The sequence below is a fragment of the Patella vulgata genome, chromosome 6 (genome assembly GCF_932274485.2).
Source record: "Patella vulgata chromosome 6, xgPatVulg1.2, whole genome shotgun sequence".
In the NCBI taxonomy this organism is placed as follows: domain Eukaryota; kingdom Metazoa; phylum Mollusca; class Gastropoda; family Patellidae; genus Patella; species Patella vulgata.
In genome coordinates this window covers 10,722,074-10,746,028 of record NC_065884.2, presented here as the reverse complement: position 1 = coordinate 10,746,028, position 23,955 = coordinate 10,722,074, and the positions used below count along the sequence as shown (strand labels likewise).

Below are 23,955 nucleotides of genomic sequence, written 5' to 3'. Positions count from 1 at the left end.
TTGTACTAAGACAACTACGCCGCCGCTTGATCATTATGTACAAAACAATATTAATTGAAGTATTCAATTCGATGACGACAAAAATGAATTTAAAGGTGTCACATGACGAAGCATGTGACAGGGTGTTTCTTTCGTGAGTATATTTATAGTTTATATAGTGTAATTAGTATAATATACATCAAGTACTTATATCAGTATTTTATATACATATACCATAGATGAGTTACTATAAATAACCATCATTACTATGGTATATACAATAACACACGGTTTTCATTAACTCTAAGAGCTGTAGGCACTACACTGACTTTACCTAAACTCATATACATGTACTTTAATTCAAAGCTGTTTATTAAATGTCAAATATGAATATTAGGCTAGAAATGAATTGAAAATAAAAAAATCTTATGGATAATTACTGAATATCCATCATTTTCCAGGAATCCCAAATCGCAAAAGCACAAATTACAAGTACCGGTATGTAAAGTAATATAGACTGGCGTACACAGCACTTACAATGTACATTTAAAGGCTCAATACCACTCTTGTTGTAACTGAATATGTCCCAATCTTTATTCTGGTCAACAAATTGTACTATTTTACAATATTCCAATTAATTGATGATACAAATTTCATCTTAACACACCTAATTTAAAAAATTGGAAAAATTCAACTAAATAATTTGAAAAGCCTGACGTAAAGCTTTTCAAATGTGACTTGGATTTAAAAATATATTTTTGAACCCTCTGGACAAGTAAAATAGGATTTAATGGATAATTTACACAACAGGTAGGACACTAACACATCTAGTACTTAGAATAAGGCTATTTTTTTATTTTCTGGAGCTGTCAAGCCAGCAAGAGTGTTACTGTCCCTTTAAAATATATCTACAGTAATCAAAAAAATGGTAATCTATCTGAATATTGTATCACAGAACAAAACTTATATTTTTTATATTTTTTTTGTACCTTGTGGCATTTCCCTGGTTGGATACTTCCGTTTCTCTCCCCGAGGGTAGAATATAGATCAGGGTTTAAACGTGGCCAGGGGAACAAATTTCAACAAACTGACGTGTCGATCATTCTTAGAAACTAGCAGCGGAAATCATTTATTACTGCTTTTCAGTTTCAGTAAAAGTCTGACTTCTGTACGGTTATTTTTTTTGTGGTAGTTTCTAAAAGAATTCAGTGTAAAATTTAAAAAATGGTTAATATTGTCTATTTCAAAGTATTGTATTGCATGATAATATGTAACGATTTTAGTGAAATAAATCAATAAAATTTTCTTCACTTGATATTTTTGTATATCTCCAGGCCACATGATGTAAAATTTTAGTTTGTGTGGCCCCTGAATCGAAATGCGTTATAGATATAACTATAGGATTGGTATGCATGTCAGTCCTAAAATCTCCCGTCAAAAGGCAAAACCTAGTAACTCACTTTTTTCTTATTTTGAGAAAACAAAGGAAAACGGAATGAATGAATATTAAACCCCAGCTCACCCATTGATTTTACTATTGAGTTACTAGGTTTTGCTGTGGTATACATGTACTAGGCAAATGAAGGAAGTTGCTAGGTTGTGTCATGGGTGCAACTGCTTACAAAATCAAAAGATTGGAATATCTAGTACAACAACAGGAAGCACATACCCTAGTAACTACAAATTTGGTCCTAACTCAATTTTGATAAAAAAGTGAGTTACTAGGTTTTGCCTTTTGATGGGAGAAATGAAGTTTCAAGTACATAATAAGGACAACATGAAACCTACTTTTGTCTATATGATGATGGAGATGAAGATCCTTAAGTACAGACACAGTGTTTAAAGTAAGACATATATAGTTAATGTAAACAGGTAGAAACAGGTAAAAATAATTTCTCGTTAAACGTATCAACAGGTAGATATATATACAGGTATTTGTTTGTAGTAAGGTGGAGTTTATCAGGTTTTGTTACATATAAAGAAAACAGATTTCAACAAGAGATGTGGATCAAGTTTTGTCAGTATATAAAGAAATAGAATTATGTTTTGGTTGATTGAATCACATTTACTTTAGGTATAAAATAATGATTCATCGGTTGTCTGACTCCATGGTATTCATTCCTACTTAAAGGAGCTAAATCGTTAATATTTGGCACCTAGAAATTGACACAAATGGGTCGCAAGCATATAATAATGTAATATGAATGTATTTAAACTGATTTACATTCAATGGTTTCTGTTTTTACTGTAATTTCAAATCAGTTAGGTCCAGCGAAATACGGCATGAGTCTAAACCGAATAGAAATTTCTAGCATCTGGTTATTCCAGTCTACACCGATTATATTTATTGCGCATGCTCTCTAGATAAGAATATGACGTTACTGTTTGACATGACTTGTGGAATATGTCTAGCCTTGTTCTTTGAGTCCCTTGTTACAAATGGCGCTGAAACGCATTATGGTACACATATAAAATGTTTATTTTGTCTTAAATATTGAATATCAGAAGCCTACCCTTTCCTGGTAAGATCATAACATTTAAATTGACAAATAATTTGTGTTTACAAACACATAGCTTACAAATAGTTACAAAGTAGCCATGGTTTTTTTTTTAAGATCAACAAAACGTTTTACTTACATTTGTGCTAAAATTCTATCCACAAACATGGGTGTGTGCCAGCTCATATCATCATATTCAGCCATTATGAATTTTTTTTAATGTTTATCAGGGTTTTTTTCACAAGAAAATATCACAATTCACAACACTTCAGAAATCTTCTAAACTCCTTGATTCACAAACAAGTCTGAAAAATAAAATATACATACCATATATGATACCAGACAATTCTATAATCTTCTAATTTTTAAATCTAAGTAACTCAACGTACGATATACATATTATTTGTATACCAGAGAATATAAATGAAATGAAATGAAATTGGGTTTAATGTCCTACGGTTCTACTCCTATACTGGACTAATGAAGACGGGCATACGCCATACAGTGTGCTATGAGGGAAATTTTGCTCGGGCAGTGGAACTATCGCCTACTCTTATATCGAATTCCAACAGCCGAGGGATCTTTTATGTGCATTCCAATGTATATACGGGACCTTTGTTTTCTGTCTCATCCCAAGGACTAGACAGCTGTCCTTGTCAGGCCCTCCGTTCTACACCACTGACAAGGGGAAACCACGTTGGAAAATCAGGATGAACTTTCTCGACCAATGCAGGGATCGAACACCCGACCTCGAGGCTAGCGAGCCAGTGTCTTACCCACTTAGCCACCGTGGCTCGCCAGAGAATATAACCTTCAACAATAAACATACCATATGATACCAGTCAATATAACCTTCTACATGTAATGAATAAATCTGAGCCAAGGTACAGAGAGAGAGAGAGAAATGGGGTCTAACGACATCCACTCGACACAAACTAGGTCATTTCAGGACTAACATATGGTTGAATTTTATTTCAATAATTCGCTTGCGCGTGGGGGTCTTTTGGCATTGGGAGGAAACCGGAGGACCCGGAGAAAACCACGAGGTTGGACAGGCGACCTTACTCCTTGTCACATACAACCGGGGATTCGAAACCACGCCAGTTGACTCAATGACAGACTTTATGGTACAGCACGCAAGTGCTAACCACTCAGCCACCCAATCCCCCCCCCCCCCCGAGCCAAGGTACAATATACATACATATACCATATATGATACCAGTCAATATAGCCTTCTAATTTTTAAATCTGAGTAACTCAACAACAATATACATATAGGATATCAGTCAATATAATCTAAAAAAATTTAAATCTGAGTAACCCAGCGTACAATATACATACCATACATGTATATGATATCAGTCAATATAACCTTCTACTGTATCAACAAATCTGAATAACCCAACATACTATATACATGTACATACCATATATGATATCAGTCAATATAACCTTCTACAATATATATACCATATGATACTAGAGAATTTTATATAATCTTCTAATTTTTAAATCTGAGTAACTCAACATACAATATACATACCATATGATACCAGAGAATATAACCTTCTACATATAATTAACGAATCTGAGTAACCCAACATACAATCTGATACCAGACAATATAATCTTCTAATTTTTAAATCTGAGTAAGTCAACAATATATCTACCATGATACCATGAGATAAACCAAGTTCTGGTACATTAACAACATGGTAACCTATAGATACCATGTACAACATCAGTTGTAAATCTACAGTTTATGAGGTGTTTTATAGAAATAACAGACTAGGGGGTCCAGGTCTGTTCTCTTTTACATCCCAAATAATCATTATCTGTATCTATAGTACATAATATACAAGTCTATGTTACATTCCACAGAACCAGGCGCTTGTCTTGGTCTTTTTTATAAAAATAGAGCTGCAGCATATTTGAATAGTCCACAGCCTAAGCTTTCCAAAAATGCAATTCTTTTTAAAATTTGTTGTATCATCTGAGTTGAGTTCGGCTTATTCACGGCAACAAGAAGGCATACAGTACAAAATGAAGTTGTGCGACAAGTGCCTGGTTTTGAGGGAGCAGGTCACATATATATCCTTTACAAAATAACGATAACTATTTCCATTAAAATGGGAAATGGTGTCAGGTGTTCTAGAAAGGTTGGGAATACCCTGCCTTGTGCATGACACCCATATCTCTCATACTAAACATACTGGAGGAAACTAGCTAAATGATGAATAAAATAGCTAAATGATGAATAAACTGGAGGAAACTAGCTAAATGATGAATAAACTGGAAAAATTTAGCTAAATGATGAATAAACTGAAGAAATTTAGCTAAATGATGAATAAACTGGAGAAAAATAGCTAAATGATGAATGAACTGGAGGAAAATAGCTTAATGATGAATAAACCTGTACCAGTATACACATATGACTATTTTTAAAATTAGTACAAGTACATTTGTGTGAAGGATGGTTGGTATGTTTACAGAGAGAGATCTCGACATCCAGTGAGTGCATCACTGTGGAAACTTGATCTTATTACTGTCAGTTTAACATGTCATGATGCTTATTCCAGATCCCTTTACTGGTTGATTGACGAATCTTCTTACTCTATATTAAGACATTTATAACAGAATTAATAGTGACCCTTTTATCCTTGTTCTTATTTCATCTAAATCATTTCAAAGATCAGACCACCCGGCCATCCCTCCCATCATCCCTCTCTACCCTACAAAACAAAGTTATTTCTTTCTGACTATAGATTAGACAGAAAAAGGAATCGGAAAAACTTTAATCAAAGAAACTTCAAACATTCTTTGCTGACAAGTTGAAGAATCCATCTCTCTCTAAGTTCAAGCCAAGATCAATCATGAAAGTTCCATTTAAAGCATGTGGTATGATTCTAGCATTGTGGTAAATTAATTAGAGAATTTCTCTATGGCTAATTACAGGTGTTACACAACATATAGAGCACTGCATCCTTGCATGGTGTATACCAGTCTTCATTAACCCAATGGGGGAGGGGGGAGGGTTGGATGGCCGAATGGTTAGCATGTGCGTGCTGTATCATAAGGCCTGTCATTGAGTCATCTGGTTTCGAATCCCCGGTTGTAGGTGAAATAAAATTAAACCATATTAAACCATATGTTAGTCCTGAAATGACCTACTTTGTGTCGAGTGGACTTTAAACTCTTTCTCACTCATTAACGCAGCTGGTATAGGAAAGTAGAACGTTAATCCTCATTTCATGTAGAACATATCTAGTATAATATATACATACACAGTTAATCAAGTATGATGTCAGATATTGAACTCATGCCAACCTCTAAATATTCTACCAATTATTATAACATGATAAACCCTAGCCTGAGAAATACCAACTACCACATGTATATATACTCAAACACATGTAAAATACAGTTATTAACATCTCATCAACATAACACTAGGGTTATTTGGAGACTAACAAAGAGTTCTTTTTGCGGCTGCCTGGGCAAAATTTCCCTCACAGCGCACTGTATGGCATATGTCCGTCTTCATTAGCCCAGCCCATTTCATTTCATTTTGATGTTCAATGCTGGGAATGAGAATTTTGTCCAGGCACCTACTCTTTTCGAGTTTTTTTTATATGCACTCCAGTATGAACATAAAGTGGACCTTGGTTTTTCATCCCATCCAAATGACTATGCCCATCACCTCCTATGTCCTTGTCGGCCCCAATGTACATGTAGAATCAATAGTAATATTATTTCTCCATGATTGAAATCTTTGGTTGATACATGTAGGTATGTAATGGGAACACCTTATCGTAGAAGAATTTCAGATGATGAATCTATGATTAATAGGGATAGTTCTTCACAGACTCAACCACAAGTTTATAAATAAAACCATGATCAAAGAATTCTATTTCCCTGATTCCTGAAACAATCCCAGTATCATTAATCAGATCCTGTCATAAGATCTTCTTTATTGACATTGCCAACAGAAATTTCTTTGGTAAATTCCAACTACACGTACATTTTCGATTAAATGAAATTGAGTTTAACGTCTAACTTTTCTACACCAACAATACTATTATTTCAATTTTCAATTGTCAAGGGATCTTTAACATCCTATCAATGGTATACATGTTACCTCACATCTGAATAAAGCATGTTTCTTTGCCAAACTTTAAATGATAAAGTTTCAACAAAATATGCCATAATAAATATATATGTCAAGTGTCTGAATACCAGCTGCCCCCACACAAGGTATAGATTGGTATTGATTTCAAATATCGCAACTGATTAAGAACATAAATGTATTCGGGGAGAGAGAAAATGGTGTTCTGACAAAAACTTGCATTATACTTATAGACAGAAGAAAACAAACCTTCCTTATAAAACAAAACTTTGTACTGTATAGATCTAATCACTTTGTAATAAATTAAACATACACTATGCAAGAGCTAAATCTGCCTATTGTAAGTCTTTCTTTAGACCTAATTATTAATTAGACATTAATTAACTGATCCAGGCCATAATCAACTCGAGATACTCAAGATTTTAACTAGATTAAAATAATTTAAAACGGTTTGCCATTTAAAAATTTAATTCAAAAATGGGAAAGCAAAGCTAAGTCCCAATTATACCAGTGCCCTGGTTACCACTGTGCACACATCTTGTCAAACAAAACTACAAACAATGATAACTTGGCTGAGAATGAAGTAATTTGAATGAAATTTTCAATATTTTCTTTTTTTATCATCTATTTTAGAATTATTATAGCAAGAATGACCAACTCTTTATTAAACTCTTAACTAATGTATCTTTAATTAAAATAACTCTCAGCATTTCTAAAATGTCTACTTACAAAATAAATGTTTCCAAGATTTGAGCTTACAGACAAGTAACATCTATCCTTGGGTTCACAGTTCAATCATGTGTGTATAAATATGGCGGTTTCCTGGCCAACTGACCAACTGGCCATCTGAAACTAATTAACAATGACCACATTCTTGACTACCAGGTCATGTGATGGTCAAACTGACCAGTCTGTCTGTTATTATGATAAACTAGGAAAAATACCTCCCTGCTCCCTGGTGATTACTGAAGGTCGACAGGTCAGGGAATATCTTCTTCCACCCGCCTACATATTGTAAATAAGCAATGAGGGAGAAATGGTAAAATAAAACCTCATTGATCAAATGGATGAAATTTAGTATTTGGCAATCTAAAGTCATCTAGAACATCCATTGAAAATTTGAACTTGATGTAGGAAAGTTCAGTACCGCCCTACATATCTTTACATTTATCATCTACATGTAAATACAGTATCATACACTCGACACAAACCAGTTCATTTTGGGACCAACATATTGTTCAATTTTAGATGCATTTCATGGGATGCTGAATGAAAGCTGTGGATTGTTACATTGTATTTGTAATTTTTTAGACAATATCTAATTTTGCACATCTAGACCAAAATATCAAGGATAGATGATCTTCTGGTTTGAATTAAAGTGATGCCCATCAAAAGATTTTATCCAACACATGAAACGAAATGAAATGAAATGGGGTTTAACGTCCTACTGTTCTGCTCCTATACTGGGCTAATGAAGACGGGCATACGCCATACAGTGTGCTATGAGGGAAATTTTGCCCGGGCAGCGGCACTATCGCCTACTCTTATATCGAATTCCAACTGCCAAGGGATCTTTTACGTGCATTCCAATGTATACACAGGACCTTGGTTTTTCGTGTCATCCGAAGGACTAGACAGCTGTCCTTGTCAGGCCCTCCATCCTGCACCACTGACAAGGGGAAACCACGTCGGAAAATCCAGATGAACTTTCTCGGCCAATGCAGGGATCGAACACCCGACCTCCAGTCTAGCGAGCCAGCGCCTTAACCACCTAGCCATCGTGGCTCCTATCCAACACATATACATGTAAGTGTCTTTCATCATATACAAGTACACATATTCAACGGTGGATAATCTCCAGACTTGGAGTTAATCAGATTAAATTGAGGCTCATCAAATGGTTTTATTCAACAATGCATGTAATTAACAGTGGTTAATATACAGGCTTGGATTCCATCCAATTAAATTAAGGCCCATCAAAATATTTTATCAAACACTCTTTCGACGTGTACATGTATTCAAAATGTTGAATTAGAGGTAAATGAATGAAATAAAACATCTAATTCAAATAAAATGTCAGCTACATGTATCTTATATCCTTTTAAATAAATAATTTATTTGTTTAGTACATGTAAACATAGATGTAAGCCCCAATTTGGGGAGATTTCTAAAAATAAACCACTCACTAAAAAAACTAACAATAGACACAATCTTTCTAGAAAAAAAGCTACATGCATGTAATAAACCGAAAAATAGCCGATGTCATTATATTATCTTCATGTCTAGAGGAAAAAGCTACAATACAAAGATAAAAAACTGTTACCTGGGTATTATTTAATCTTGTCTATCTACCACTAATTTCCTTCACATTCGTTCAATATCAAATCCTTGTTTTAAAATTCTTAAAAATCATTTAAAATCATCAAAAATCATCCAATTGTCCAGTTTAAAGCTGACCATTGAATTTTGATAATGAGTGCCCAATTTACAAGCGTTTAGTTTCTTGATCACTATTAAAAAATAAACAACTCGATGATTAAATTTTTAAACAATGGTCAGGAAATTAAATACTTGTAAATTGGACACTCATTATCAAATATAATCAATCAGTTTTAAACTGGACGCAAGTACAAATTAGATGGTTTTTGATGATTTTAAATGATTTTTACGAATTTTTAAACAAAGAACTGATATTACGTTACAAAATTTAAGCACTGTCAGGAACAGTGCCAAGAACGGAATGGTTAATTTTCTTTGTAGTGTAAATGGGTCAAACACAACCGTGCCAATCTGGACCAATGAAGTGAGTTGATGTGGTTAAATTATCGTATTAAAAACCCTTATTTGACCCTTTTCTCCATGACTGAAATTAACTTTTCTGTGAAGAGTTTAAACATTTAGCTTGCCAGACATGGATTCGAGAACGGTTATTGTATAGCAATGTAAACGGTGCAGTTTCCTGAATTTTATTGCGTCCTGTCCTGAAACAGTTCCGGGTATGGTACGCTTATTGCAGCGAAGTGTAAACACAGCTACATTGTATAGTCTATAAAGACTTTTTTCTGAGAGCAGGAACTCTGAAAATCTCAATGAAATGAAAGAGGGCAAAAGTAACTGTATCTCATCAATGAATATATGTATTCAATGCAGAGTTTCAACATCTGTCTGTCTGTGCTCTAAGGAGATTACAGTAATTTGTCACAGAAATCAACAATTCATGATCACAATTTGATGAAGCTAGCAGGAATCCACAGCCTTGTTCTAGAGTCTAGACAGAGCCAAACTTTTTATTGATATTTGGAGATAGATCACAATTTGATGAAGCTAGCAGGAATCCACAACAGTGTTCCAGACAGAGCCAAACTTGTTATTGAGATTTAGAGAGAGAGAGAGAGAGAGAGAGAGAGAGAGAAATGGGGTTTAACATCCACTCGACACAAACTAGGTCATTTCGGGACTAACATATGGTTTAATTTTATTTACATAATTCGCTTGCGCGTAGGGGTCTTTAGCAGTGGGAGTAAACCGGAGGACCCGGAGAAAACCCACGAGGTTGGACAGGTGACCCTACTCCTTGTCACGTACAACCGGAGATTCAAAACCACGCCAGTCGACTCAATGACAGACCTTATGATACAGCGATTGAGATTTAGAGAAAGATTAAGAGTATAGATTTTGAATTTGAATAGCATAAAATCGCCCGCTTTTGAATTCTGAATTTGAATAACATACAATTGCTCACATTAATGTTTTAATGTGTCAGTTTTTTATTATAAAACCATTTACAACAAAAATAAATTCAGCTTTTATATCTTACGAAACAGACAGGAAAAACCATACATACGTATGTAACTTTTTCTTCAGGTAAAAAAAGAAAAAACTTTCTTTTCAGGTAAAAAAAAAACAACTTTCTTATCTAGTTAAGATTTATCTTGTGACTAATAAAACATGTGACAACATAAAAAATTTATTTAGAGTTACGTCACATTATAAACCAATTGAAGCAACTCATTCTGAAACTGACTGTGATTGAAATGATTTTAAAATAGTCTTGGCGACCACATGTAGAGTGATTGATGAGATTTTAACAGATTCCTACTCTTGCTTTATTTGTATTTTAGGACTCTGGCAGGATGTTAAAGCCCCCATTTCATTTCAATCCGTTTCATTTAGGTCTCTGATAACTAGTGGCCACATCAAATGTTTATTTACCCTATTATCATGTTCTAAAGTCATTATTTAAATACTATTTGATTATTTGATTCAATTGAAATATTAAATTTTTTGAAACTATTAACCTTTCAAATCAATATACTTTCCTTGAGTAGGTTTTGAATATTATTTATATTAGTTAAGTTCATTTTGAATATTACTTATATTAATAAATGAAATGAAATGAAATGGGGTTTAACGTCCTACTGTTCGGCTCCTATTTTGGGCTAATGAAGACAGGCAAACACCATACAGTGTGCTATGAGGGAAATATTGCCTGGGCAGCGGCACTATCGCCTACTCTTATATCGAATTCCAACTGCCAAGGGATCTTTCACGTGCATTCCAATGTATACATGGGACCTCGGTTTTTCGTCTCATCCGAAGGACTAGACAGCTGTCCTTGTCAGGCCCTCCGTTCTGCATCACTGACAAGGGGTTATATTAATAAACACAAAAACATAATATGAAAGAACTCAATTAAAGTGACATTTCATTGGAGTCCTCATAAAGTTATCAAGCAAATGATCATGATTACTTATATTAGTTAAATTCTTTTTGAATATTACTTGATTTATTTTGGAATATTGTTTGTATTAGTTGAGTTTTTGTTGAATACTACTTAATGTCTTTTTACATATTACTTGATCTATTTTTGAATATTACTTGATCTATTTTTAAATATTACATATTATATTACTTGATCTATTTTTGAATATTACATATTATATTACTTGATCTATTTTTGAATATTACTTGATCTATTACTTGATCTATTTTTGAATATTACATATTATATTACTTGATCTATTTTTAAATATTACTTGATCTATTTTTGAATATTACTTGATCTATTACTTGATCTATTTTTGAATATTACATATTATATTACTTGATCTATTTTTAAATATTACTTGATCTATTTTTAAATATTACTTGATCTATTTTTGAATATTACATATTATATTACTTGATCTATTTTTAAATATTACTTGATCTATTTTTGAATATTACATATTATATTACTTGATCTTTTTTTAAATATTACTTGATCTATTTTTGAATATTACATATTATATTACTTGATCTATTTTTAAATATTACTTGATCTATTTTTGAATATTAATTGATTTATTTTTAAATATTACTTGAAACAATTTTGAATATTACTTGATCTGTTTTTGAATATTACTTGATTTGCTTTTGATTGTTATTTATATTAAACAGTCCTGCTGGCTGCGAAGGGGCAGTGAACTGTTTAGGGGGTCAGGGGGTCACTCCCCTGGCTGGCTATGGGGATGGCAACAAACACTCATCGAATACCATTGATTTTAACTGACATCATTTAACAAATACCAAAAAATCAGAATAGAAAAATGCCTTTAACTTGAGTTGATGTATCTAGCTATAATCATCAAAGAAATGGTGACATTAGAAGATCATGAATTGTGAAGAGTATGAGAGATGGAAATGGTCTGCCATGTTGAATTAACGTGACCTGTTTCTACCTTGTTTAAATAGTGAAGTAATTAAAATATGTCTACATCCTGTTGACCTTCACCAGCCTCCATTATACAATATATAAATGTACATATAAGGTTCTCTCTGCCAACCCCGTCTTCATTAACCCAGACGGAGCAGAAAAGTAGGACATTAAACCCAATTTCATTTCTTTGTGCCACATGTGCTACAGCTTTATTTTTTTACGGTAATTGTTCAATGTCGACACTTCAAGATCAGTAATTTAGAATTAAAATACATGAGAGTAGATTGGTGCTGTCTGTGTTAATTTTTTTTATAATCAGTAATTTAGAAATAAGATTTTTATATTTTCATTTATGTCTATGCTCTCTTCCAGCATTATCGTTTGATCCAGCAGCTACACAGATCAATCGGCCTGTCCAGCCTTTTAGTACTCTTTAAATGCAGTGTTGCTCTTCCACCTCTATTTTTCCAATTAAGATACATATCAATTAAGATACATATCAATTAAGATACATATCATTAAGATACATGGCCCTTCATGACTTTAAAGAATCTTTTAGTGACAAAAATTATAATCTGATCTGTTTGAAAAATATGTACATTATTCAAATTAGTAGAACTAAAGATGTCTTTTGAACTTCATCAATTTTGGTTTATTACTTCTATAATGATTCCCTTGCTCACTTTGTAGAATTTTGTTAACAGCATGTAGTACATATCAATTAAGATACATGTACATATCAGTAGATTGATGGGTCTGTGTTAGGCTGCTGTGGACCACCCAGTAATTACATGTTTGTATAGCCCTTTTTTATTTCTCCTTTAAACTTAATATTAAAATTTAAAAATATTTTAATAAAGAAGATGAAAGTAGAAGATGTTTGCCTAATGCATGCAAAATCTGAGATACTGCAGTCCTTTTGTCAATTTTCATCAAAGCAAAAACTAAACTCAATGTCAATGTTTATTTAGGTAAGTACAACGCAGCTGTAGCAGATTTGACATTTTATCTACCAATCTCTAGCTTCGTATTCCTACACCATTGTGTACACAACCTGACTTAACACCACATACCATGCATAACATGCACACACACGCGTATATAATTCATTTACTCAGTATTCTTATATAATTATATATCAACTGTTTAACATTCTCCATCTTGTACACTTGGCTATGAGAGATATGATCATTCTTAAATGGAAGTGAGACAATGCTCACTGACTGTACTGGTAGCTTTGTCAGCTGGGTGTTCTTCTCTTACTACTGCAAAAGTGACATCAGATGTTCCAGAAAGACCTTGAATCTGCAGACAAGAAACTCACAGAGAGAGAGAGACAGAGAGAGAAATGGGGTTTGACGTCCACTCAAAACAAACTAGGTCATTTTGGGACTAACACATTGTTCAATTTTTTTTTTTTAATAATTTGGTTGCGCGTAGGAATGGGAGGAGACTAGGGGATGTGGAGAAAACCCACGAGGTTGGACTCCTTGTCACATACAACCGAGGAATTGAAACCACGTCAGTTGACTCAATGACAGACCTTATGATACAGCGCGCACATGCTAACCATTCGGCCTTTGCAACCCTCCAGAGGGCTGGGCAGGAAAAATCATCTAGTTATTTGGGTGATACAAAAATATGAACCCGGTAAATGGAAACAAGAATGGACTGTACCTCCGCTGTCAGAGCAACATTTCCCTTACAGAACACTGCATAATGTATGCCTGTTTTCATATAGTGCGGAAACGTAAACGTTTAACCACATTTTATTTCATCTTAAATACATGACTGAGTGATCGTCATATCTTATCATATATTTTATTTCATTTGATCGTCATATCTCATCATGTTTTCAAGAACGGAACATCTGTTACTTTATATTGTATTTTAAATGGGAAGGTTTTTATACATTTATCTGTCACGTCAGTCAACTTGATGGACATATACGAGACAAACGCACATAAAAAAATAGATATCAAAACTTGAAGATGGCTTAACTTCATTCTAGAAATATTTCTATCCAATAAAATCCACATAAAATTGCCTTTTTTGTGAATCTATCATATTTTGAGGTATTTTATTTTTGAAGTATACATGTATGTACTATACCATACACTGTACATTCTGATTTGATAAGTGATGTAGTATTATACAGGATTAACATTTGGTATTACAAACAGAGGGTGGCATTTTGCAGATCTACATTCTCTAAAAACAAAACTTGCCAGAAGAGCTACTACACAAAAAATCTGGTTTGAAATTATAGCAGAAAAGTAAAAAAATCTCTACTTCACAGAATTGAAAAGGTACTCTAGTAAAAGTCATACATGTACATCCCTAAATATACAAGCAATGTGTGTGTGTGTGGTGGACAGATTCTCATATCTTATTTTTTTTAATTCAAGGATTTGCATTCAACCAGCAAGGTTCTGTATTCAGCTAGTAAGGTTTTGCATTCTATCAGCAATGTCTTGTATGCGACAGCAAGGTTTTGTATTCAACCAACAAGGTTTTGTATTCCATAACCAACATTCAACCAGTAGCATTTTGTATTCAACCAGCAAGGTTTTGCATTCAACCAGCAACATTTTGTATTCAACCAGCAAGTTTTTGCATTCAACCAGCAACATTTTGTATTCCACCAGCAAGTTTTTGCATTGAACCAGCATGGAACCAGCAACATTTTGTATTCCACCAGCAAGGTCTTGTATTGAACCAGCAAGGTCTTGTATTGAACCAGCAAGGTCTTGTATTGAACCAGCAAGGTCTTGTATTAAATTAAACCATGACAATCTGGGCCTGTCTCCAGGTGGTACATGTACAATGTATCATCACAACTTCTGTGTCAGTGTTTATTTAATTTTAAACATTTTAACATTCTCATCTGATTTTTCAACATATATGATGATTAGTCAGCAAGTTTTTGGCAACCAACCATTTCTCTCTATAAGATTACAAAGAAAATCTCAACATGATAGACATTAGAATAACACAGTGAGTCAATAATGGGCTGAGTCTAATTTTATATCTTGATTGATTAAACAATGTACATGTACCTACAGTAAACACGCGACAGCTTTATCAATCATTTTAAGCCGCTGATTTTCATTTATATATTATGGCCAATATCTAACATTTAACGACTTGATAAAGGGCATCTTTACCCAAAACGTTGTATTATTAAAAAATCTTCAAATCTACCAAGTCTGTTGTGCTACTGTTCAGCGGGCGGGGATCCTTTAATTTATTTGATTTAACGACTTACTTCGCACTAAATGTACTGAGATTAATTATTTAAGAATTAATTAAGAAAATAAAATCAAAATATCAATAACAGATAATCTCCCGGCTTGGATTCAATCAGATTAAAAACAGACCCATCAAAAGATTTAAACTTTTAATTTGTAAATAATCTACAGGTCCAGCTATGTGTTTTTTCCACATAAAGCCAGCAGACTCTTTTTCCCCGCGGGTTTTTTTCTACCCGCTCTGATGACGCCAAACATGAGTCAGTTGGACCTCCTGTTTTAACTTTATTATGACAAAGGGAGAAGATAACCCGCCCTCTCTTTTGGTATCCGAGGACCTTTTTTTTATAATTTGTGTTTTTAACAATTTTCAAGTGTAAATAATTTAATTAAATCAACCTGTCCATAATATCATATTCATTGTATTGGACGTTAAATCTGTAATAAACAACAACAACAAAATTTCCAGCACTTATACATGTAGGTGGTGCTGATGTACTTATATTATCTACAGAGGATGGTATATTATCTTGAGACAGGAAGATAGTATATGGTTTAACTTGTCTTTATAATAATTTCATTGGCAGATTGTTTAACAGCGGTTGCCACATATTGTCTACACATACTTCACATAATTATAATAATTCATGATATACTTGTTGTTGACTATACAGAGGTTAAATATAATATATTGTGACCAACCTAACTATAGAGAGGTTTAAAAATATACAGAGGTTAAACATATACTGGAACCTGACTGTGCAGAGGTTAAACATAGAATGGGACCTCACTATACAGAGGTTAAACATATACTGTGACCACACTATACAAAGGGTTAAACATACATGTATACTGTGACCTCACTATACAGAGGTTAAACATATACTGGAACCTCACTATACTTTCCTAGCACTGCATATGTGACCATACAAAAAACTTTCCACACAACCAAAATTGAAATTAAAACATGATAACCATTTAAACATAAGACCATGATGAGACATGAGACCATTAAAACATGATGGTCCAATTGAAAAATCTAGGCTTTAATTACCTTTATTTAAAAGCTTTTTATAATCGTGACATAAAAACTTCAATAAGGAACTACCGGCTTATCTGCCCCACAATAAATACTGAACGATAAAAATCTAGACAAATGAAGTCAGCTCTGTATAAGGAAAATCACATGACACGTCACTACTGTTAAAAGGAAGTTACATTGTATTTTTTTTTTATACAGTATCAATGATGTCATTTAGTTGTGATATTAAATTTCCAAAATCAATTTTCTGCATAATCTGCTTTAAAGATACATTATGTAAGAGCTAAATCTGTCCATTGCAGGTCTTTCTTTTGGCTTCAGGGGGGTTTGATGGCTGAATGGTTAGCGTGCGCGCGCTGTATCATAAAGTCTGTCATTGAGTCGACTGGCATGGTTTCGAATCCCCGGTTGTACGTGACAAGGAGTAGGGTCGTCTGTCCAACCTCATGGGTTTTCTCCGGGTCCTCTGGTTTCCTCCCACTGCTAAAGACCCCTACGCGCAAGCGAATTATTGAAATAAAATTAAACCATGTTAGTCCCGAAATGACCTAATTTGTGTCAAGTGGACGTTAAACCCTTCCTCTCTCTCTCTCTCTCTCTCTCTCTCTCTCTCTCTCTCTCTCTCTCTCTTTTGGCTTCAAATGTTATAAAAACTATTAATTAGACATTTATTAACATGACAAGATCATAATCAACTCTCTAGACCATCAGATGGTTGAAATTTAAATGGATTTGAACACCCGCGATTTTTTTAATGAAATTTTTTCAGTATCTATTTTTGAACTATTACAGCAAGAACGGTCATTTTTTTGTCTGAATCTTACATAATGCATCTTAATAAGTGAAGCCATCACTAGATCCTTTCTCATCTAAATTTTTTCCATTTACCCGTGTATGTTTATACGGGAAACAAGCACATTAAAGAAAACATTTTGCTTGGAATCTTAGAATACACATTTACCCTGGAATACTGACCCATTTTTAAAAAAAATCTTTTATGAATTACCTATTATTATTATTATTATTATTCTATACACCTGACACCAACAGACAGTATAATAACACAATACAATATGTCAAATATACCATACCTAAATATTGATTTTAATAAATATTCTAAATATTTGCATTATATTAAACTATGCATGTAAATAAACACAATAAATATTATTATATATGACTGAAAATCACCAGAGTATATGGGTCAAATCCAGGTTTAAAATTTGAAATCACGAGTATTCAAGATGACGGGGGGAGGGGGGGGGGGCACGCTTAAAAATCCTGAGGATCGAACCAGAGGCCTCCAGGTTAGCAAGACAGTGACTTTCTCACTGAGTCACCACAGCTCCCCAACAACCACTTACATGTAAGGTACATTAAGTTAATCTCACTCCTTAAGACTCCTGTGGGCAAGTAGAATAGGGCCAATAATTATTAAAATTAGGTTAATACCACTAGTAAAGATGCCTGTGAAATAAGGCAGATAAAGATTTACATTTTTCAATTGAAAATCACAAAGTTGTAAGTTGTTTTTTGGTTTCCTAACCCCATTTTACAAGTCTGTGGGCAATCAAAATAAGGCAAAATCCGATGTACAGTAAGTTAATCGGTTTAAAGTCCACTTGACACAAACAAGATCATTTCAGGACTAACACATGGTTCAATTTTATTTCAATAATTCGCTTGCGTGTAGGGGTCTTCAGCAGTGAAAGGAAACCGAAGGACTCAGAGAAAACCCACGAGGTTGGACAGGCGACCCAAATCTCAAAATGATCTACATCTAGTTATGTTGAGCATCTGATTCATCTTTACGTACTCAAATCGTCGGTAGGCAGACGAAGTGACTTATTGTCAATAGGTTACGGTTGGAAGATAAGTCACTTCGTCTGCCTACCGACGAAATCTAGTACACATTCTGCCTTCAGTTAAATACACTCAATTACTTTCCATTTCTCTAAAATATATCTTCAGGCTCTGACATTTTTTATATTAATTACGAAACCTACAAACTTTAATTTATCATTACGTTAATAAAACAACAGTTGAAGGACTTCTAAATCACTAGGCAACCAACTAAAATTAAGTTCATCAAATCTTTCAAAAAATAAATAGTTCAACAATGATTTCCAGAAATTCACTGAAGCAGATTTTAACAATTAATAAGAAAAAAAACCCAGATACTTAAATATAAACAGTTAATGGAATAAAAAAAAATAAAACAAAACAGGAGAGAGAGAGAGAGAGAGAGAGAGAGAGAGAGACACACACACTGTCATTTTGGGATTAACATGTTTCAATTTTTTTTCAATAGTTCGCAGTAGGGGTTTTTGGCAGTGGGAGGAAACCAGAAGACCTGGAGAAAACCCATGAGGTTGGACGAGTGACCCTATTCATTGTCACATACAGCGGGGAATCAAAACCCCACCACTTGACTCAATGACAGACCTAGATGGTTACACATTACACCAATCAAACCACTAGACCATCCAAACCCACTCAAATAGTAAAGAACCAAAAACGCCTGAACTAAATTACCTCTATGGTACAGTACCACATTTAAAATTCATCTATCAATTTGTGTTAAATAAACAATGAATGAATGGAATGGGGTCTTGATCCTACTTTTCTGCACCTATTAAATAAATAAAACATAGGCGGGAAAATTGAACAGTGATAGTATTAATGTTTAAAGTCTCAACCAATCTGATCACTTGAATTCAAACCGCAGGTACTGGTTATGAGATACGTGGTACATTATTCTACAAGGGAGAATCATGGACAATTACATCATATTTAATAATAGATAAACCTGGTGAATTACTACACACCAAAAACCAGACTGAACAAACAATATAGGAACACAACATAGATAGAATAATAAAATACACATTATGATTAACACAGAAAATTGAAACAGAAAAATATAGAAAATAGGCCATGTTTCTTTTAAAATATATCGGGGGCTACTGACTGGTATAAATTATGATTGACACAGAAAATTGAAACATATAGAAAATAGGCTATGTTTTTTTTAAAACTAATATATAGTGGGCTACTGACTGGTATAAGAAATACGACATTAAACACTACATGAGGTAGTAAAACCTGACATCACCTCCCCTTTCATCTTGTTAAACCAATCGGACCGCTTTTATATCTTTAAACCAGTTGTACAAGTTCTTTGTTACCGAGACTAAAATATCCTTTTTTTGAAAATTTGAATATCGCGTGACAAGCCTACAACATCCTCGACATGTATTTTATATAAAAAAAAGATGTTTATCTCATCAGGTCATTTTCAAATTCAAAATTTTAAAATGTCATTTAAACTATTTCGTTTTTGTGATACTTTGTTTGTGACAGATTACCTGCCAGACACTGCATGTTGTGTAACTAATTCAGAAAGTAATGGTCTAAATAATTAACATGAATAACGTCCCATGTTTTTATATAGGACCTAAAGATTTTTGAAAGAACAAAACTGCATCAATCGATACAAAATTTATTGAAACCATTTGTTATGTAGAATTAGGCCCTGGCGGATGGATGGGGGGTGGGGGGTGGGGGGTCTCACAATTCCATTATCTTCTTCTACATGTATATAATAAGATAAGATAATGGTCTAAATAATTAAAGTGAATAACGTCCCATGTTTTTAAAGGACATAAAGATTTTTGAAAGAACAGAAATGAATCATGGATCGATACAAAATATATCTAAACCATTTGTTGTGTAGAATTTGGCCATGGGGGGGTCTCACAATTCCATTATCCTCTCCTGTATAATAAGGTAAGATAAAACTCTGGGTAAATTGTTTCAATGGGATTTTGTAACTAAATTGGAAATACAGGGAACACAATTTTATGGGATAATGGGATACAATTTCTGTTTATCACTTAGCAACATTTCGACCCGACTTGATCTAAAAGAATCCTACAGTCTGTAATTAACAGTAATTGTATTCTATAAAATTATATCCAGTGTTTATATTCTGTGAAGTAGTTTTTTTGTTAACATTTCTCTCCATACTGTAGAAAAAACTTAAATAACATATATAAACCTACCTTATAATAATTAAATCACTTATCACAAATATACAAGTAAAAGTCTTTTGGTCGACTATCCTGCCTGAGCCTATATTCTAAATACTTATATCCCACTCATGTGACTATACTAATAATAGTATATACCCCGTATACCACACATCTGTCTAGAATATTCATTGTATAGTAAGTATAATAATGACTAGTCTATATAAGTAATACGTAATGTTCCGTATACCCTACATCAATTATAATAAAATGCGGGGTTGTGGTTTCATAAAAAAAACACCACACCTTCAACTACTAGAACTAATTTCTATCTTATTCTTATTCGGTCATGCGATCAATGATTCATAACACTGCACCTTTGATCATAAAAAAAAACAAAACAAAAAATTGTTTTTTATTCATGATTCAAGTTTATGATTCAAGATAATAACTTTTTATTATCTATATTGTCATTCATATTCATTGTTATTCTTTTATAATTTTTTTCATAGTTCAAGAAAAAAAAACCTGAATAAATAATTACTCAACCGTAACAAGTACAAAAAATACAGCGGTTATGATTGGTCGATAAAACATATTTCAAAATTTGAAATCAAACATTGGAAAAGTCTATAAGAAAAAATTGAATCTCAAAACAAGAAAATTTTGTTAGGTACAGAATTCAGTGAATGATTAAAATACAAATGTCTAAAAACCGCTAAACCTACATGTACTAGCGTGTTCCAGTTCCGTCCTCTCCTAGCAGACTGTCACTGGTATTCAAACATCTATTTGTCTGCTGCAACGTCTGTTGTCGGCAAAAGATCAAATGTCTACAGACCGTTACGATTCTACCTTGATGCCAAGGTGTATAAATCTCATTATCTACCTGGCGTTATTAACCCTTTGTTAAGGTAAAATTAATCCGTTAATCCCCATGATTATATTACTTATAACACCCAACGACTTACCTTAATATACGACGATTTACACCTTACAGGCTCCTAGCTTAAAACTGTAATACGTGAAGATCTAACCCAGTATATAACGCACACTCACGAGATGAGTCATACTTGACCTCATTCAGATAAAAATGGATTATCTCCCTTGATACATCAGGGGAGAGAATCTGTAATTTGAATTACGCTTTGGGGAAGACAGGGAGTGGTTCTACGCGTTTTACTTGATTAAATGCCAGCAATTCAAACCTTAATTACATAAATATAAATCTTAAAAACGCAATTACGTTTTCAACATTTGTAATTTTTTTTTTTTTTGTCCCATTCAAAATTAGTTATTTCTGGAAAGAGGATTAATGTATGACTATACAATATATTATAATATTTATAAACAGAATGCAATACGCTGATTTCTATAAATGAAACGAGGATTAACGCGCTTTTGTTCTACACCAACGTCGTTTATAAAAAAAAAACGGACATGGAGTGTACCAACTGTCAAAGGTGCAGAGTAAAACTCTTAGGATTTTTCCGTATCCGAACGCCTAGGCGGCTTGTTCTTGTCAGCACCCCCTCCACGTCCTGCATGACTGACAAGGGGAAACAAACTTTAAAAATCAAGAGGAAAATTCTCGATCAATATTCTGGTAGTCAGCGTCATGTTGAATGAAAGTCAAAGACTAATGGAATATTAATTGTCTAGGCGTATTCCTAGTCGCTTAGACGATACTAAAACCCAAGATCCACCGTGTACATATTTTAGTGCACGTAAAAGTACCCTTGAATATCGGAAATCGACGATGGAACCGCTGCTGTCTGTTCAAAATTCTCCAAACTGGTATTGCACACGTAAACATAGAAACAGAAATAAACAAAATCTGTTTGATAGAGCAATAAATTATGAGATTTAACGTCCTACTTTTCTTCACCTAAGGGGGGGGGGGGGGGTGAGCGAGAGAGAGAGAAATGGGGTTTAACGTCCACTCGACACAAACTAGGTCATTTCGGGACTAACATATGGTTTTTAATTTTATTTCAATAATTCGCGCGCGCGTAGGGGTCTTTAGCAGTGGGGGGAAACTGGAGGATCCGGAGAAAACCCACGAGGTTGGAGGGGCTATAGTGACGGGCATACGCCATACAATGTGCAATGAGGGAAATTTCTGTTTACTCTTAATCCAAATTCCATCTGGGTTCTTTTACGTGCACGTCAATGTGTTCACCGGGGCCTCGGTTTTACGTTCCATCTGAACGATTATACTTTGACCCTTGTCAAGCCCTCTGCCCCGCGTCTCTGATAATTGGGGTGGGGTGGGGATATACGCCCGAAAATCTAGATGAACTTTCTCGGCCAACAACGGGATCGAACAAGGACCACCAGTTTAGCGAGCTAAGGATTTACTCACTAAGCCACCAAACAGTTACAATTTATTATGTGTTATGAGGGAGGGAGAGAGAGAGGGAGAGAGAGAGAGATCTGGTTGACGTCCACTCGACACAAATCAGGTCATTTCGGGACTAACATATGGTTTAATTTTATTTCAATAATTTTCTTGTGCGTAGGGGTCTTTAGCAGTGTGTGGGGGGAAACCGGAGGACCCGGGGTAAAGCCACGAAGTTGGATAGGCTATTATGTGTTATAGTTTATTGGTTAATGACGTTTATTTTATTTCACTACTAGATTAGTTTAAAGTTACAATTTCATATTTTCTAAGAAAGTCAAAACATAATTATTTCTATGTCTTTTGCTTAATAGGTTGTCAACTCACTATTATACGATCATAGGTGTCAGTCTCACACTTAAAACTCATTTACACCGGAAATAATGACACAATTACCCCCCCCCCCCAATTACCTCCCTTGTTTTCTATTCTCCACCATGGAGTAGCTAACTTCAAACGTTTGAATTTGAAGATGAAAATGATATTTTTGCCATTTTCTCAACTGGCAATAGTGAATTATAGGATTAATAGGATTATTCTTTCACAAGGTAGGACTGTTTATAGATACCATCTATTTTACAATTTCATATTTTCTAAGAAAGTCAAAACATAATTATTTCTATGTCTTTTGCTTAATAGGTTGTCAACTCACTATTATACGATCATAGGTGTCAGTCTCACACTTAAAACTCATTTACACCGGAAATAATGACACAATTACACCCCCCAATTACCTCCCTTGTTTTCTATTCTCCACCATGGAGTAGCTAACTTCAAACGTTTGAATTTGAAGATGAAAATGATATTTTTGCCATTTTCTCAACTGGCAATAGTGAATTATAGGATTAATAGGATTATTCTTTCACAAGGTAGGACTGTTTATAGATACCATCTATTTTAAGGTTTTATTTTAATAAATTTTAAAAATA

The 23,955-nt window shown here is 33.9% G+C and overlaps 1 long non-coding RNA gene across 3 annotated transcripts in view; it reads right to left on the bottom strand.

Moving 5' to 3' along the window:
- The window catches only part of LOC126825171 (uncharacterized), a 45,737-nt gene extending 24,015 nt beyond the window's left edge, over nucleotides 1-21,722 (bottom strand). Inside the window, exons 1-2 of one of the 3 annotated variants that reach the window (XR_007681819.2) lie at nucleotides 21,597-21,722; nucleotides 2,617-2,782 (exon numbers count right to left, since the gene is read on the bottom strand). This is a non-coding gene — a long non-coding RNA (uncharacterized LOC126825171). Of the gene's footprint in view, nucleotides 1-2,616; nucleotides 2,783-20,658; nucleotides 20,817-21,353; nucleotides 21,378-21,596 lie in introns of those variants that run through there. The other 2 variants (XR_007681820.2, XR_007681821.2) reach the window with 2 other exon arrangements.
- Between the last annotated feature and the right edge of the window lie 2,233 nt (nucleotides 21,723-23,955).